We start from the raw sequence: 15,113 nt of genomic DNA, 5'->3' as shown, positions 1-15,113 counted from the left end.
ACCTGATTTATCAAACATTTCCATTAATAAATGGAAGATTAGATAGGTGTTTTAACTGAAAGGTTTTTCCAGAGCAATTTTTCTAGTTATGCTATATCCAGGTGTCCTAGTGCAGGGTCCAGGTAAAGGAACTAGAATAACTGCCCCCCAAAATAGTAATTCTTTAAAAAAAAATTTTTTTAAATTCTCCTCCTTTTTCACATTTTCTCCCAAATTTACACCCACCAACAATAAACATAATCAGTAACAAATATGTCAATCCCCAAATCAATAACAACGATCCCATCCTCCCACCAAACCCCAAACATTGGCCACATTTTCACACAAACAAATGACAAAAAGTAATTAAGGATCACCCATAGTCGCCATTAACACACACAGCCCCCCTCCCCCAACCCTCCCACCCACACGCCCCAACTAATGTTTGATGTTATCCAGTTCTTGAAAGTGCATAATGAATAATGCCCATGAATTGTAGAACCCCTCCATCCTACCCCTCAGTTCAAACTTAACCTTCTCAAGAGTCAAGAATTCCAACAGGACCCCCCGCCACGCCAGGGCACAGGGTGGAGAGGTTGCTCTCCAACCTATCAGGATCCGCCTTTGGGCGATCAACGAGGCGAAGGCTACAACATCTGCTTCCGCACCCGTTTCCAACCCTGGCTGGTCCGACAACTCGAATATGGCCTCCTGGGGACCCGGGACCAGTTTCACGTGCACCACTTTAGAAATTACCCTCAAAACCTCCTTCCAGTAATCCTCTAGCTTTGGACAGGACCAAAACATATGAACGTGATTAGCGGGCCTCCCCCCCCCCCCCCCCCCCGCAACGTTCACACATCTTCTACTCCTTCAAAGAATCGGCTCATTCTCGCCCTTGTGAGATGTGCTCTGTATACCACCTTCAGCTGTATCAGCCCCAACCTCGTGCACGAGGTGGAGACATTCACTCTCCGGAGCACCTCACACCAGAACCCCTCCTCCATATCCTCTCCTAACTCTTCCTCCCACTTTGCTTTGAGCCCTTCCAGTGGTGCCTTCTCCTCTTTCAAAATAGCTCCTAAACTGCTGATACTACCCCCCTTCTCCAGTCCCCCTGTCGTCAGCACCTCCTCCAGCAATGTGGAGGCTGGCTCCACCTGGAAGCTCTGCATCTCCTTTCTGGCAAAATCTCGAACCTGCATGTATCTAAACATTTCCCCCTGCTCCAGCCCATACTTCGCTTCCAGCTCCTTCAATCCTGCAAACCGACCCCTAAGAAACAAATCTTTTAGTGTCTTAATCCCCTTCTCCTCCCATTTCTGAAAATTCCCATCCCACCTCCCTGGCTCAAATCTGTGGTTTCCCCAAATTGGTATTTCCCTTGACCCTGCCCCCAACCCGAAATGTTGGCAAAACTGCCTCCAAATTCACAATGAAGCTATTATTACCGGACTCCATGACTGTTTCCCCCGGGGCTATCGGGAGCGGCGCCTGTTGCTAATGCTTTCAATCCCGACCCCCTGCACAAACTCTCCTCCATTCTGACCCACTGGGAATCAACCCCTCTGACCCAGCTCCGCACCTTCTCCACATTTGCCGCCCAGTAGTAATACATCAGGTTCGGAAGACCCAAACCCACTGCCTGCCTTCCCCTCTGTAGCAGCACCTTTCTAACTCTGGCCACCTTCCCTTCCCATTTGAACAAAGTAATCCTTCCCTCAATCTCTCTGAAAAAATCCTTTGGCAAGAAAATCGGCAGGCATTGAAAAATAAACAGAAATCACGGCAACACGTTCATTTTAACCGCCTGTACCCGACCCGCCAGTGACAGAGGGAGATCATACCACCTTGCCAGATCAACTTTCACTCTCCCACCAAACTAGAAATGTTATACCTGCGGAGCCCCCCCCCCCCCCCCCCCCCCCCACTCCCGGGCAACCTGCACCCCCAGGTACCTAAAGTGAGTCCCTGCCCTACGGAATGGCAGCCCCCCCACCTCTGCCCCCACCCCCGGCCAAGGCACCACAAAATACTCACTCTTGTCGAGATTTAGTTTGTACCCCGAGAAAGACCCAAACACTCGAAGCAGCTCCAATAGTCCCCTTATCGACACACTCGACACATATAACAGCAAGTCATCGGCATATAAGGACATCCTATGCTCTATTCCACCTCCCCCCCCCCCCCCCGCACAATCCAAAATAGTACTTCTGATGGCATTCTGTACCATTACTGTGATATCGACGAACACAGCTGCAGCACCACTCAACAATGGCACTCGGATTTTAATACATATTTTCCCATTTCCACTTGAGTCACATTTGGGATTTCTGAGTGAGATTGTCAATTAACATGAAATTTTAATAACATCTTTGCATTATCCACCTTTGACTACTGATAACTGTGCTGAGACTACTGAAACCAATTGCTACTAAACACTTTTCATCGTTATCCAAGAGGTGTTCATCCCATCAGTTTGGACTAAATTTGAACTTGGTTCCGAACAGCTTTCTATTTCAGTGCAATAAGCTAGAACTGTTTTCTTCATCAACCAAGCCATCATGATTCAAATAGTAGTTGTTTGTCAATAATTTATTGTAACAATTGGTAAATGTCAATGTTTATTCAGTGGCATAATAGCTGAAGTCATCCATCTACACTGATGTACAAATTTAACTGTAGGTGAAATAAGGTTGATACAAAGAACAAAAATGTACAGCACAGGAACAGGCCCTTCGGCCCTCCAAGCCAGTGCTGACCATGCTGCCCAACTAAACTACAATCTTCTACACTTCCTGGGTCTGTATCCCTCTATTCCTATCCTATTCATGTATTTGTCAAGATGTCCCTTAAATGTCACTATCGTCCCTGCTTCCACCACCTCCTCCGGTAGCGGGTTCCAGGCACCCACTACCCTCTGTGTAAAAAACTTGCCTCGTACATCTACTCTAAACCTTGCCCCTCTCACCTTAAACCTATGCCCCCTAGTAATTGACCCCTCTACCCTGGGGAAAAGCCTCTGACTATCCACTCTGTCGATGCCCCTCATAATTTTGTAGACCTCTATCAGGTCGCCCCTCAACCTCCGTCGTTCCAGTGAGAACAAACCGAGTTTATTCAACCGCTCCTCATAGCTAATGCCCTCCATACCAGGCAACATTCTGGTAAATCTCTTCTGCACCCTCTCTAAAGCCTCCACATCCTTCTGGTAGTGTGGCGACCAGAATTGAACACTATACTCCAAGTATGGCCTAACTAAGGTTCTATACAGCTGCAACATAACTTGCCAATTCTTATACTCAATGCCCCGGCCAATGAAGGCAAGCATGCCATATGCCTTCTTGACTACCTTCTCCACCTGTGTTGCCCCTTTCAGTGACCTGTGGACCTGTACACCTAGATCTCTCTGACTTTCAATACTCTTGAGGGTTCTACCATTCACTGTATATTCCCTGCCTGCATTAGACCTTCCAAAATGCATTACCTCACATTTGTCCGGATTAAACTCCATCTGCCATCTCTCCGCCCAAGTCTCGAAACAATCTAAATCCTGCTGTATCCTCTTGACAGTCCTCATCGCTATCCGCAATTCCACTAACCTTTGTGTCGTCTACAAACTTACTAATCAGACCAGTTACATTTTCCTCCAAATCATTTATATATACTACAAACAGCAAAGGTCCCAGCACTGATCCCTGCAGAACACCACTGGTCACAGCCCTCCAATTAGAAAAGCATCCTTCCATTGCTACTCTCTGCCTTCGATGACCTAGCCAGTTCTGTATCCACCTTGCCAGCTCACCCCTGATCCCGTGTGACTTCACCTTTTGTACTAGTCTACCATGAGGTAGGCTTCATCTGCAGAAAGTGCACCCAACTGCAGCTCCTCACAGACCGCATGGTTCGGTTGGAGCAGCAATTGGATGCACTTAGGAGCATGCAGGTGGCGGAAAGCGTCATAGATCGCAGTTATGTAAATGTGGTCACACCCAAGGTGCAGGCAGAGAAATGGGTGACCACCAGAAAGGGCAGGCAGTCAGTGCAGGAATCCCCTGTGGTTGTCCCCCTCTCGAACAGATATACCCCTTTGGATACTGTCGGGGGGGATAGCCTATCAGGGGAAAACAGCAGCAGCCAGAGCAGTGGCACCACGGCTGGCTCTGATGTTCAGAAGGGAGGGTCAAAGCGCAGAAGAGTAATAGTAATAGGGGACTCTATAGTCAGGGGCACAGATAGGCGCTTCTGTGGACGTGAAAGAGACTCCAGGATGGTATGTTGCCTCCCTGGTGCCAGGGTCCAGGATGTCTCCGAACGGGTAGAGGGAATCCTGAAGGGGGAGGGCAAACAGGCAGAGGTCGTTGTACATATTGGTACTAACGACATAGGCAGGAAGGGGCATGAGGTCCTGCAGCAGGAGTTCAGGGAGCTAGGCAGAAAGTTAAAAGACAGGACCTCGAGGGTTGTAATCTCGGGATTACTCCCTGTGCCACGTGCCAGTGAGGCTAGAAATAGGAAGATAGAGCAGACAAACACGTGGCTAAACAGCTGGTGTAGGAGGGAGGGTTTCTGTTATCTGGACCACTGGGAGCTCTTCCGGGGCAGGTGTGACCTGTATAAGATGGACGGGTTGCATCTAAACCGGAGAGGCATAAATATCCTGGCCACGAGGTTTGCTAGTGTCACACGGGAGGGTTTAAACTAGTATGGCAGGGGGGTGGGCACGGGAGCAATAGGTCAGAAGGTGAGAGCATTGAGGGAGAACTAGGGAATAGGGACAGTGTGGCTCTGAGGCAGAGCAGACGGGGAGAAGTTGCTGAACACAGCGGGTCTGGTGGCCTGAAGTGCATATGTTTTAATGCAAGGAGCATTACGAGTAAGGCAGATGAACTTAGAGCTTGGATTACTACTTGGAACTATGATGTTGTTGCCATTACAGAGACCTGGTTGAGGGAAGGGCAGGATTGGCAGCTAAACGTTCCAGGATTTAGATGTTTCAGGCGGGATAGAGGGGGATGTAAAAGGGGAGGCGGAGTTGCGCTACTTGTTCGGGAGAGTATCACAGCTATACAGCGAGAGGACACCTCAGAGGGCAGTGAGGCTATATGGGTAGAGATCAGGAATAAGAAGGGTGCAGTCACAATGTTGGGGGTATACTACAGGCCTCCCAACAGCCAGCGGGAGATAGAGGAGCAGATAGGTAGACAGATTTTGGAAAAGAGTAAAAACAACAGGGTTGTGGTGATGGGAGACTTCAACTTCCCCAATATTGACTGGGACTCACTTAGTGCCAGGGGCTTAGACGGGGCAGAGTTTGTAAGGAGCATCCAGGAGGGCTTCTTAAAACAATATGTAAACAGTCCAACTAGGGAAGGGGCGGTACTGGACCTGGTATTGGGGAATGAGCCCGGCCAGGTGGTAGATGTTTCAGTAGGGGAGCATTTCGGTAACAGTGACCACAATTCAGTAAGTTTTAAAGTACTGGTGGACAAGGATAAGAGTGGTCCGAGGATGAATGTGCTAAATTGGGGGAAGGCTAATTATAACAATATTAGGCGGGAACTGAAGAACATAGATTGGGGGCGGATGTTTGAGGGCAAATCAACATCTGACATGTGGGAGGCTTTCAAGTGTCAGTTGAAAGGAATACAGGACAGGCATGTTCCTGTGAGGAAGAAAGATAAATACGGCAATTTTCGGGAACCTTGGATGACGAGTGATATTGTAGGCCTCGTCAAAAAGAAAAAGGAGGCATTTGTCAGGGCTAAAAGGCTGGGAACAGACGAAGCCTGTGTGGCATATAAGGAAAGTAGGAAGGAACTTAAGCAAGGAGTCAGGAGGGCTAGAAGGGGTCATGAAAAGTCATTGGCAAATAGGGTTAAGGAAAATCCCAAGGCTTTTTACACGTACATAAAAAGCAAGAGGGTAGCCAGGGAAAGGGTTGGCCCACTGAAGGATAGGCAAGGGAATCTATGTGTGGAGCCAGAGGAAATGGGCGAGGTACTAAATGAATACTTTGCATCAGTATTCACCAAAGAGAAGGAATTGGTAGATGTTGAGTCTGGAGAAGGGGGTGTAGATAGCCTGGGTCACATTGTGATCCAAAAAGACGAGGTGTTGGGTGTCTTAAAAAATATTAAGGTAGATAAGTCCCCAGGGCCGGATGGGATCTACCCCAGAATACTGAAGGAGGCTGGAGAGGAAATTGCTGAGGCCTTGACAGAAATCTTTGGATCCTCGCTGTCTTCAGGGGATGTCCCGGAGGACTGGAGAATAGCCAATGTTGTTCCTCTGTTTAAGAAGGGTGGCAGGGATAATCCCGGGAACTACAGGCCGGTGAGCCTTACTTCAGTGGTAGGGAAATTACTGGAGAGAATTCTTCGAGACAGGATCTACTCCCATTTGGAAGCAAATGGACGTATTAGTGAGAGGCAGCACGGTTTTGTGAAGGGGAGGTCGTGTCTCACTAACTTGATAGAGTTTTTCGAGGAGGTCACTAAGATGATTGATGCAGGTAGGGCAGTAGATGTTGTCTATATGGACTTCAGTAAGGCCTTTGACAAGGTCCCTCATGGTAGACTAGTACAAAAGGTGAAGTCACACGGGATCAGGGGTGAACTGGCAAGGTGGATACAGAACTGGCTAGGCCATAGAAGGCAGAGGGTAGCAATGGAGGGATGCTTTTCTAATTGGAGGGCTGTGACCAGTGGTGTTCCACAGGGATCAGTGCTGGGACCTTTGCTCTTTGTAGTATATATAAATGATTTGGAGGAAAATGTAACTGGTCTGATTAGTAAGTTTGCAGACGACACAAAGGTTGGTGGAATTGCGGATAGCGATGAGGACTGTCTGAGGATACAGCAGGATTTAGATTGTCTGGAGACTTGGGCGGAGAGATGGCAGATGGAGTTTAACCTGGACAAATGTGAGGTAATGCATTTTGGAAGGGCTAATGCAGGTAGGGAATATACAGTGAATGGTAGAACCCTCAAGAGTATTGAAAGTCAAAGAGATCTAGGAGTACAGGTCCACAGATCACTGAAAGGGGCTACACAGGTGGAGAAGGTAGTCAAGAAGGCATACGGCATGCTTGCCTTCATTGGCCGGGGCATTGAGTATAAGAATTGGCAAGTCATGTTGCAGCTGTATAGAACCTTAGTTAGGCCACACTTGGAGTATAGTGTTCAATTCTGGTTGCCACACTACCAGAAGGATGTGGAGGCTTTAGAGAGGGTGCAGAAGAGATTTACCAGAATGTTGCCTGGTATGGAGGGCATTAGCTATGAGGAGCGATTGAATAAACTCGGTTTGTTCTCACTGGAACGAAGGAGGTTGAGGGGCGACCTGATAGAGGTATACAAAATTATGAGGGGCATAGACAGAGTGGATAGTCAGAGGCTTTTCCCCAGGGTAGAGGGGTCAATTACTAGGGGGCATAGGTTTAAGGTGAGAGGGGCAAAGTTTAGAGTAGATGTACGAGGCAAGTTTTTTACGCAGAGGGTAGTGGGTGCCTGGAACTCACTACCGGAGGAGGTAGTGGAAGCAGGGACGATAGGGACATTTAAGGGGCATCTTGACAAATATATGAATAGGATGGGAATAGAAGGATACGGACCCAGGAAGTGTAGAAGATTGTAGTTTAGTCAGGCAGTATGGTCGGCACGGGCTTGGAGGGCCGAAGGGCCTGTTCCTGTGCTGTACATTTCTTTGTTCTTTGTTCTTTGAGGGACCTTGTCAAAGGCCTTACTGAAGTCCATATAGACAACATCCACTGTCCTACCTGCATCAATCATCTTTGTGACCTCCTCGAAAAACTCTATCAAGTTAGTGAGACACGACCTGTTATTGGAAATATGGAAAGATGTGTCATTTGAAACATGGAAGTCTGGCAATATCTGGTCTGAGAGAAACATGAGAGAATGTAGGGAAAGATCCCACAAAGGGTTAACAGCAGCTGTCAGGGAAGGATTGTAAAATGCAGATATCGTTGGTCAAGCAGGCTTAGCAAACAAGACAAACAAGATTTTGAATGAAGCCAAAAACAATGGCTCACACCTTCATTGAAAGTAACTATCTTAGTAAGGATCTGGAAAAGAATGGATGAGTTCAGTTGAATTTTGTGATAATTCGAAGTGTGAAAATTTGCTAATACCAGGTTTATCAGTCTACGAGAAACATAATTCAAAGCCAAAATCAAAGTCAAATGCTGAGGACACAATTGGAAAATAAAACTATAGAAATGACAGGAATTAAAAGTAACACCTATTGAAACCAAAGCATTTTGAACACCACAAAGGACACAATGTAATCAGATCTATGAGATGAAGTCATGTCAAAATGAATACTTGGTTGGATTAGACTGTTTTAGATCAAAGTTCTTTTTACAATCAAAGAAAATAAGAGTTACTTTACAATAACATCAAAAAACTTAATTGTTAGAAAGCAAATATAAACCTCGAGACCAGGGCAGGAACTATCAGAACCAGAACGAGAACCAGAGCTCAGAGAGAGAGGGGAGAAGCAGAGACAGATTATAGTCAGCTCGGCCATGGGAAATGGACAGGGCAGAGCAGCCGAGCTAAAATAGCTGATACATCTAAAGAAGACCAGACTTTAAAGAAGCTTGATTGTCAAGTTGGGCCTGAAGGTCCCTTCAACCAACCAGAAGGATCCAGAAGCAAGATCTTTTTACTTTTCTGTAAAGACAGTGATTGCATCTTTTAGAAAGAAGAATGTGACCCAGGCTATCTACACTCTTCTCCAGACTCAACATCTACCAATTCCTTCTCTTTGGTGAATACTGATGCAAAGTATTCCTTTAGTACCTCGCCCATTTCCTCTGGCTCCACACAGATTCCCTTGCCTATCCTTCAGTGGGCCAACCCTTTCCCTGGCTACCCTCTTGCTTTTTATGTACGTGTAAAAAGCCTTGGGATTTTCTTTAACCCTATTTGCCAATTACTTTTCGTGACCCCCTTCTAGCCCTCCTGACTCCTTGCTTAAGTTCCTTCCTACTTTCCTTATATTCCACACAGACTTTGTCTGTTCCCAGCCTTTTAGCCCTGACAAATGCCTCCTTTTTCTTTTTGGCGAGGCCTACAATATCTCTCGTTATCCAAGGTTCCCGAAAATTGCCGTATTTATCCTTCTTCCTCACAGGAACATGCCGGTCCTGAATTCCTTTCAACTGACACTTGAAAGCCTCCCACATGTCAGATGTTGATTTACCCTCAAACATCCGTCCCCAATCTAGGTTCTTCAGTTCCCGCCTAATATTGTTATAATTAGCCTTCCCCCAATTTAGCACATTCACCCTAGGACCACTCTTATCCTTGTCCACCAGCAGTTTAAAACTTACTGAATTGTGGCCACTGTTCCCGGAATGCTCCCCTACTGAAACTTCTACCACCTGGCCGGGCTCATTCCCCAATACCAGGTCCAGTACCGCCCCTTCCCTAGTTGGCCAAAGATAATTAGTATCAATTAAAATGAGCAATATCAAACACTTTCAATCAAAATATATGCTACATAAGAGGGGCCAGGTGTGAAGAGAAAACCTTAGCACTGGGACTGAAAGACCCAGATTTTGCAGTCTGTGACAAATGAACAACATTGGCCATTCATACTTGCAATTTGCAGTAATTAGGGAGTCAAAACAATGAGGTACTTTTTATGGTGGATCTGGGACATGTGTGAACAGGGCAAACGTCCCCTATCAATTTTCCCTTAGAGTACCTGAACAGGCTCCGGAGTGTGGTGACTAGGGGATTTTACACCGTAACTTCATTGCTGTTAATGTAAGCTACTTGTGACACTAATAAAGAATATTATCAGATTGAGGAATTTTTACTGATAAGCAAGTGTAAGTCATAGTAATTAATTCAATGACAAATCCTTCAAATAGTGGTCAAGCTTAGCCAGCACTCATGGTAGTAGCACATGTATGTGTCCCTCCAGGCCTTCCACACATGTGGAATAAAGGAAGGAAGGTTATATTGCCAGTGCAGCAGTGCCAGAGATACAGCCACTTCCATCTCAGGACTTAGCAGTGTACATTAAGGGCACCTCAATACCAAGAGAGTGCCATTGGAATACAGCAGGCATTCACCTCACACACATCTGCCATTTAGGTAACACTCAGAAGGAGCACAAACATGAAGCTGGCATCCCTGTCCTTCCCAGTGAAAAATGCAAGTGTGTTGATACAGGAAACGAATGGCAGCCAACTGCAGGTTAATAGACTGGAAATGGGACTTCTGCTCCTCAGGAAAAGGAAGACCCACCTCAGAGACCTGTTGGGTGATCAGAGGATAGCAGCACCACTGGGATAAATGGCCACTGCCAATACGGGACTTAGGCAATGAGAATCAATGGAGCTGCACCAGATTCTTGTGAGCTGAGTATTAGGGGTGTCCTTGGTGCCAAGCTGGCTGGCCACAGTGAGGGTGGCGGGGGAAGGTTGTAAGGGGGCAGGGCTGAAAGACTAGAGGGGAAGGTGTTACAATCCCAGTTGATGTTACTATTGGACGGTCAGGTCCCAGAGTGGAACCCTCGCTTGATAGAATCATAGAATCTACAGTGCACAAGGAGGCCATTCGGCCCATCGAGTCTGCACCAGCCCTTGGAAAGAGCACCCTACCTAAGCCCAAACCTCCACCCCAACCCTGTAACCCCACCTAACCTTTTTTGGACACTAACGGCAATTTAGTGTGGCCAATCCACCTAACCTGCATATCTTTGGATAGTGTGAGGAAACCGGAACACCCGGAGGAAACCCACGCACACATGGGCAGAACATGCAGACTCCTCACAGACAGTGACCCAAGCCGGGAATCGAACCTGTGACCCTGGAGCTGTGAGGCAACTGTACAAACGTGCCGCCCTAAAGATAGATTGTGAATTTTATTTTTTAGAAACGTGAATGATCAGAGACACATGAGTGCTGATGAACTTTTAATGAAAGAATAAGACATGAAAAGATGAAGGACAATACACTACTCCTTTATCCCACCTATATCAAGTTACAAATGGTATCTTATTCTCTAACGTTTTCAGTAAGTACACAGTCCATGTAAACCAATAGCTAACTGGGTTCAAACACGTCACACTCTGAAACCAACTAGCACTTGCCACCCAATATAACTTGTGGATTTTTCATCAAATCATCCCAGATACTTATCACACTGTAAGACAACTGGCCTCACTGGAATGTGACTTTCACATGAGTGTTTCCAAACTCCACTCTCAAAAAAACACACCTTGGAATCCTCTCCCAGACATCGCTTTCTCTATGATGCCTTCACCAAAGATCTACTTCCAGGATTTCAATTTCTTCTTGGATTTTCACATGCATTCAAGTGTCCTCACAATCTTTCAGGTACCCAGCTACGCCAACAGAACACTACTGCTTCACAGGCTGTATTAAGAGGTCACCAAACTTTTGATTACAGGTTGATGTCAGACTTCTCACTTTAAAATCTGGCTCTTGCAGCTGTCTGTTTAACTTGGAGCATTTTCTTCTGCTTTTTACTTTAATTTCACCCAAGAGGACCTTGTTCAAATTGCTGTTCTTTGTTCCTTTAACTTAACGGTCTTCCGGAGACACACTTTTTGCCCCAACTCCCTGGCATCTGGACTTTCTTTTGTTCCTTTGGGAAATCTGCTCCCTTGTGATGTTCAGCTTCTCCTAGGTCCAGCTTGAAACTAAAATGAAAAGTTAATTTTAACTGAGAATGACACATAGTTGCAGTGCAAAAACTTAGCTTTCCTTTAATTCCTGTTTATTTTCATATCATAAACCCTTAATTACAATGAAGGCGCTGTTTAAAGTGACCAAACCCTACAGACGCCTTTGTTTAACACAAAGCTAAAAAAGTTTTAACCCATTTTAATACAGAAAAACAAACTTAAACTTACTTAAAGCTATACTCCATTTCTAACACCCACAAATACAAATTATTTAAAACTATCTGTCTCCTGACAAGGGGAGGCTTTCGGATGGTTTGACCTTAAGAAATGGGAGGGAGCCGATTGATGAAGGACCTCCCTGCCAACCAATAAAGGAACCTACCAGCTGGATGTTCGATGTTGGTCTCTCCCGCTCCTGGTTAAATTCTGGTGGTGGAAGGATGAGGCCTTCCTTTGGGAATTAATTGCCCACAGAAGGGCCTCAATTGGCCAACTGCAGGCAAGCCATTGGGTGCACCCCTGCCACTGGTATAATTGTCTTTGACAGGGGCAGGTGAGTAGGCAGCAGGCAGGTTGCCTGCTGGATTTACCATAGCCTTGTTTAATGTTAATCCAGTCCACGGCTTCATTGTGTCCACATTGGCTAGTATTTTTTTGTGCCCCTTTAATATTTTTCTTAATCCTATCTTTCTTTGTCTCCATTTCGGTATCTGTCCATGGTTGGTGCGGAATTAAATATAACTTACACTTTATGGTTTAGACTCTGTTCCTCTAAAGAAATCTTCAATCTGATTGGGGACACACTGTTAATGTCCTATTAGGTAGGAAATTCCAAGATTTTGACCCAACCACGCTTAAGGAATAGTAGTATATTTCCAAGTCAGGCTACTTAGAGGGGAACCTACAGGTAGTGGCGTTGCCATGTGCCTCACACCTTGTTCTTCTATGTGGTAAAGGTTGTGAGTTTGGAATAATTAATAATAATCTTCACTAGTGTCACAAGTAGGCTTACATTAACACTGCAATGAAGTCACTGTGAAAAGCCTCTCGTCGCCACATTCCGGCGCCTGTTTGGGTACACAGAGGGAGAATTTAGAATGTCCAAATTATTAACAAGCACATCTTTCAGGACTTGTGGGAGGAAACCGGAGGAAACCCACGCAGACACGGGGAGAACGTGCAGCCTCCACACAGTGATCCAAGTTGGGAATCGAACACAGGCCCTTGGTGCTATGAAGCAACAGTACTAACCACTGTGCCGCCCATAAGTTGTGGAAGAAGCCTTGGCAAATTGCTGTAGTGTGTCTTGTCAGTTACACGTTGCAGGTGTGGTGTGCTGGTAGTGGAGGGAGTGAATGTTCAAGGTGGTGGATGGAGTGCCAATCATATGGGCTGCTTTGTACTTAATGATTTCTTGAATGTTAACAAAGCTGTTCACATCTTGGCGAATGTAAGGTATTCAATCACGCCCGACGTATGCTTTTAAATGATACAAACGCTTTGGAGTCAGAAGATGAGTTACACATTGAGTTGGACCTCTGGCCTCTTCTCGCAGCTATAGTATTCATGCAGCTGGTCCAGTTAAGTTTCTGGTCAATGGTAAACCCAAAATGTTTGTGGCAGGGTATTTGCCATTAATTGTCAAGGGAAGGTGGTTAGCCTCTCTTGTTGTCAATTGTCATTGCCGGGGCTTTGTGTGGCTTGCATATTTCTTCGCATTTATCTGCACAAACCTGAATATTGGTCAGTTCTTGCTGCATGTGGGCATGGACTGATTTATTATCTGAGGAATTGTGATTGGAACTGAACACCATCCAATCATCAGCAAACATCCTCACATCTGACATCATGATGGAGACAGCTGAAAGGCAACAATGTTCTGAGCTGAGATAATTGGTCTCCAACATCCACAATCATTTTGCTTTCTGCTCAGTATGACTTGAGTCAGTGGAGCGATTTGCCTGGATTCCCAAAATTAGCAATTTTGCTAATGCTCCTTGATACCACACTCAGTCAAATGTTGCTTTGATATAAGGACAATCACACTCACCTCACAAATTCAGCTCTTCATCGATAGTTGGACCAAGACTGTAATGAGGTCAGGAGCCAACTGGTCCTGGTTGGCTCTGAACGGAGCAGCAGGTGAGAAACTATTGATGAATAAGTGCTACTTGATCATACTGTCAATGACACCTTCCATAACTTTGCTGATAATTGAGAGTGAACTGACGTGACAGTAATTGCTGGACAGGATATAACTGGGAAATCTTCTGTGTTTGTGGGTAAATGGCAGTGGTATAGATGCACTAGAACTAACCATAGCTCTCACCACTCTTTTCTAGAGCAGAAGCCTTCAGCACTAAAACCAGGATGTTGTCAAGCCTGTAGCTTTGCTGCATCTACTGTACTCATCTATGAATCTGGTGACTTCAAGGGGGTCAAATTGGATTATGAACAACACTTTGACTGAAGATAGTTCTTTGCAATGTTCTGGACTCCACTTTCATTAAGGATAGGAATGTTTGTGAAGCCTATTTGTTTCATTTATTATTTGATTGTCTGCCACTATTCACGACAGGATGTGGCAGGACCCCAAAACTTTGATCCGATCCATTTGTATGGGATTACTTAGCTCAATCTAAAGCATCCAGTTTTGAATTTAACGTGCTTATAATCATGTGTTGTAGCATCACCAGGATGGTACTTTATTTTTATATATACCTGGTGGTCTTCTGAATGGTCTCCTTCACTCCACAATGAATCAGTGAATCTCCCTAGGCCTGATGGTAATGGTAGAGTGAGGGATATGCAAAATATGGTCACAGGCTGTATTGTAACAAACGGGAGGCAAATTAAAAACCAACGGGAGGTAAAAGTAGACATTGGGCCGGTCCAAAATGACGCTGGTAATCTAGTGCTGGGAGACAAGGAAATAGCTGAGGAACTAAATAAGTACTTTGCGTCAGTCTTCACAGTAGAAGACATGAGTAATATCCCAACAATTCAGGAGAGTCAGGGGGCAGAGTTGAATATGGTAGCCATCACAAAGGAGAAAGTGCTCGAGAAACTAAGAGGTCTAAAAATTGATAAATCTCCAGGCCCAGATGGGCTACATCCTAGAGAACTAAAGGAGATAGCTGAAGAAATAGAGGCGGCGTTAGTTATGATCTTTCAAAAGTCACTGGAGTCAGGGAAAGTCCCAGAGGATTGGAAAATTGCTGTTGTAACCCCCTGTTCAAGAAGGGAACAAGGAAAAAGATGGAAAATTATAGGCCAATTAGCCTAACCTCGGTTGTTGGCAAGATTCTAGAATCCATTGTTAAGGATGAGATTTCTAAATTCTTGGAAGTGCAGGGTTGGATTAGGACAAGTCAGCATGGATTTAATAAGGGGAGGTCGTGCCTGACAAACCTGTTAGAGTTCTTTGAAGAGATAACAAATAGGTT

The 15,113-nt window shown here is 45.5% G+C and overlaps 1 protein-coding gene across 1 annotated transcript in view; it reads right to left on the bottom strand.

Moving 5' to 3' along the window:
* Nucleotides 1-10,919: 10,919 nt before the first annotated feature.
* The window catches only part of gins3 (GINS complex subunit 3), a 59,107-nt gene continuing 54,913 nt past the window's right edge, over nucleotides 10,920-15,113 (bottom strand). The window contains exon 4 of the mRNA XM_072518532.1: nucleotides 10,920-11,682. The gene's annotated coding sequence lies outside the window, so the exon portion shown is untranslated. The remainder of the gene's footprint in view (nucleotides 11,683-15,113) is intronic.

Source organism: Scyliorhinus torazame, chromosome 10 (assembly GCF_047496885.1).
Source record: "Scyliorhinus torazame isolate Kashiwa2021f chromosome 10, sScyTor2.1, whole genome shotgun sequence".
Lineage (NCBI taxonomy): Eukaryota > Metazoa > Chordata > Chondrichthyes > Carcharhiniformes > Scyliorhinidae > Scyliorhinus > Scyliorhinus torazame.
The sequence above is the reverse complement of the archived record's forward strand: the minus strand, read 5'-3'. Positions and strand labels throughout refer to the sequence as shown.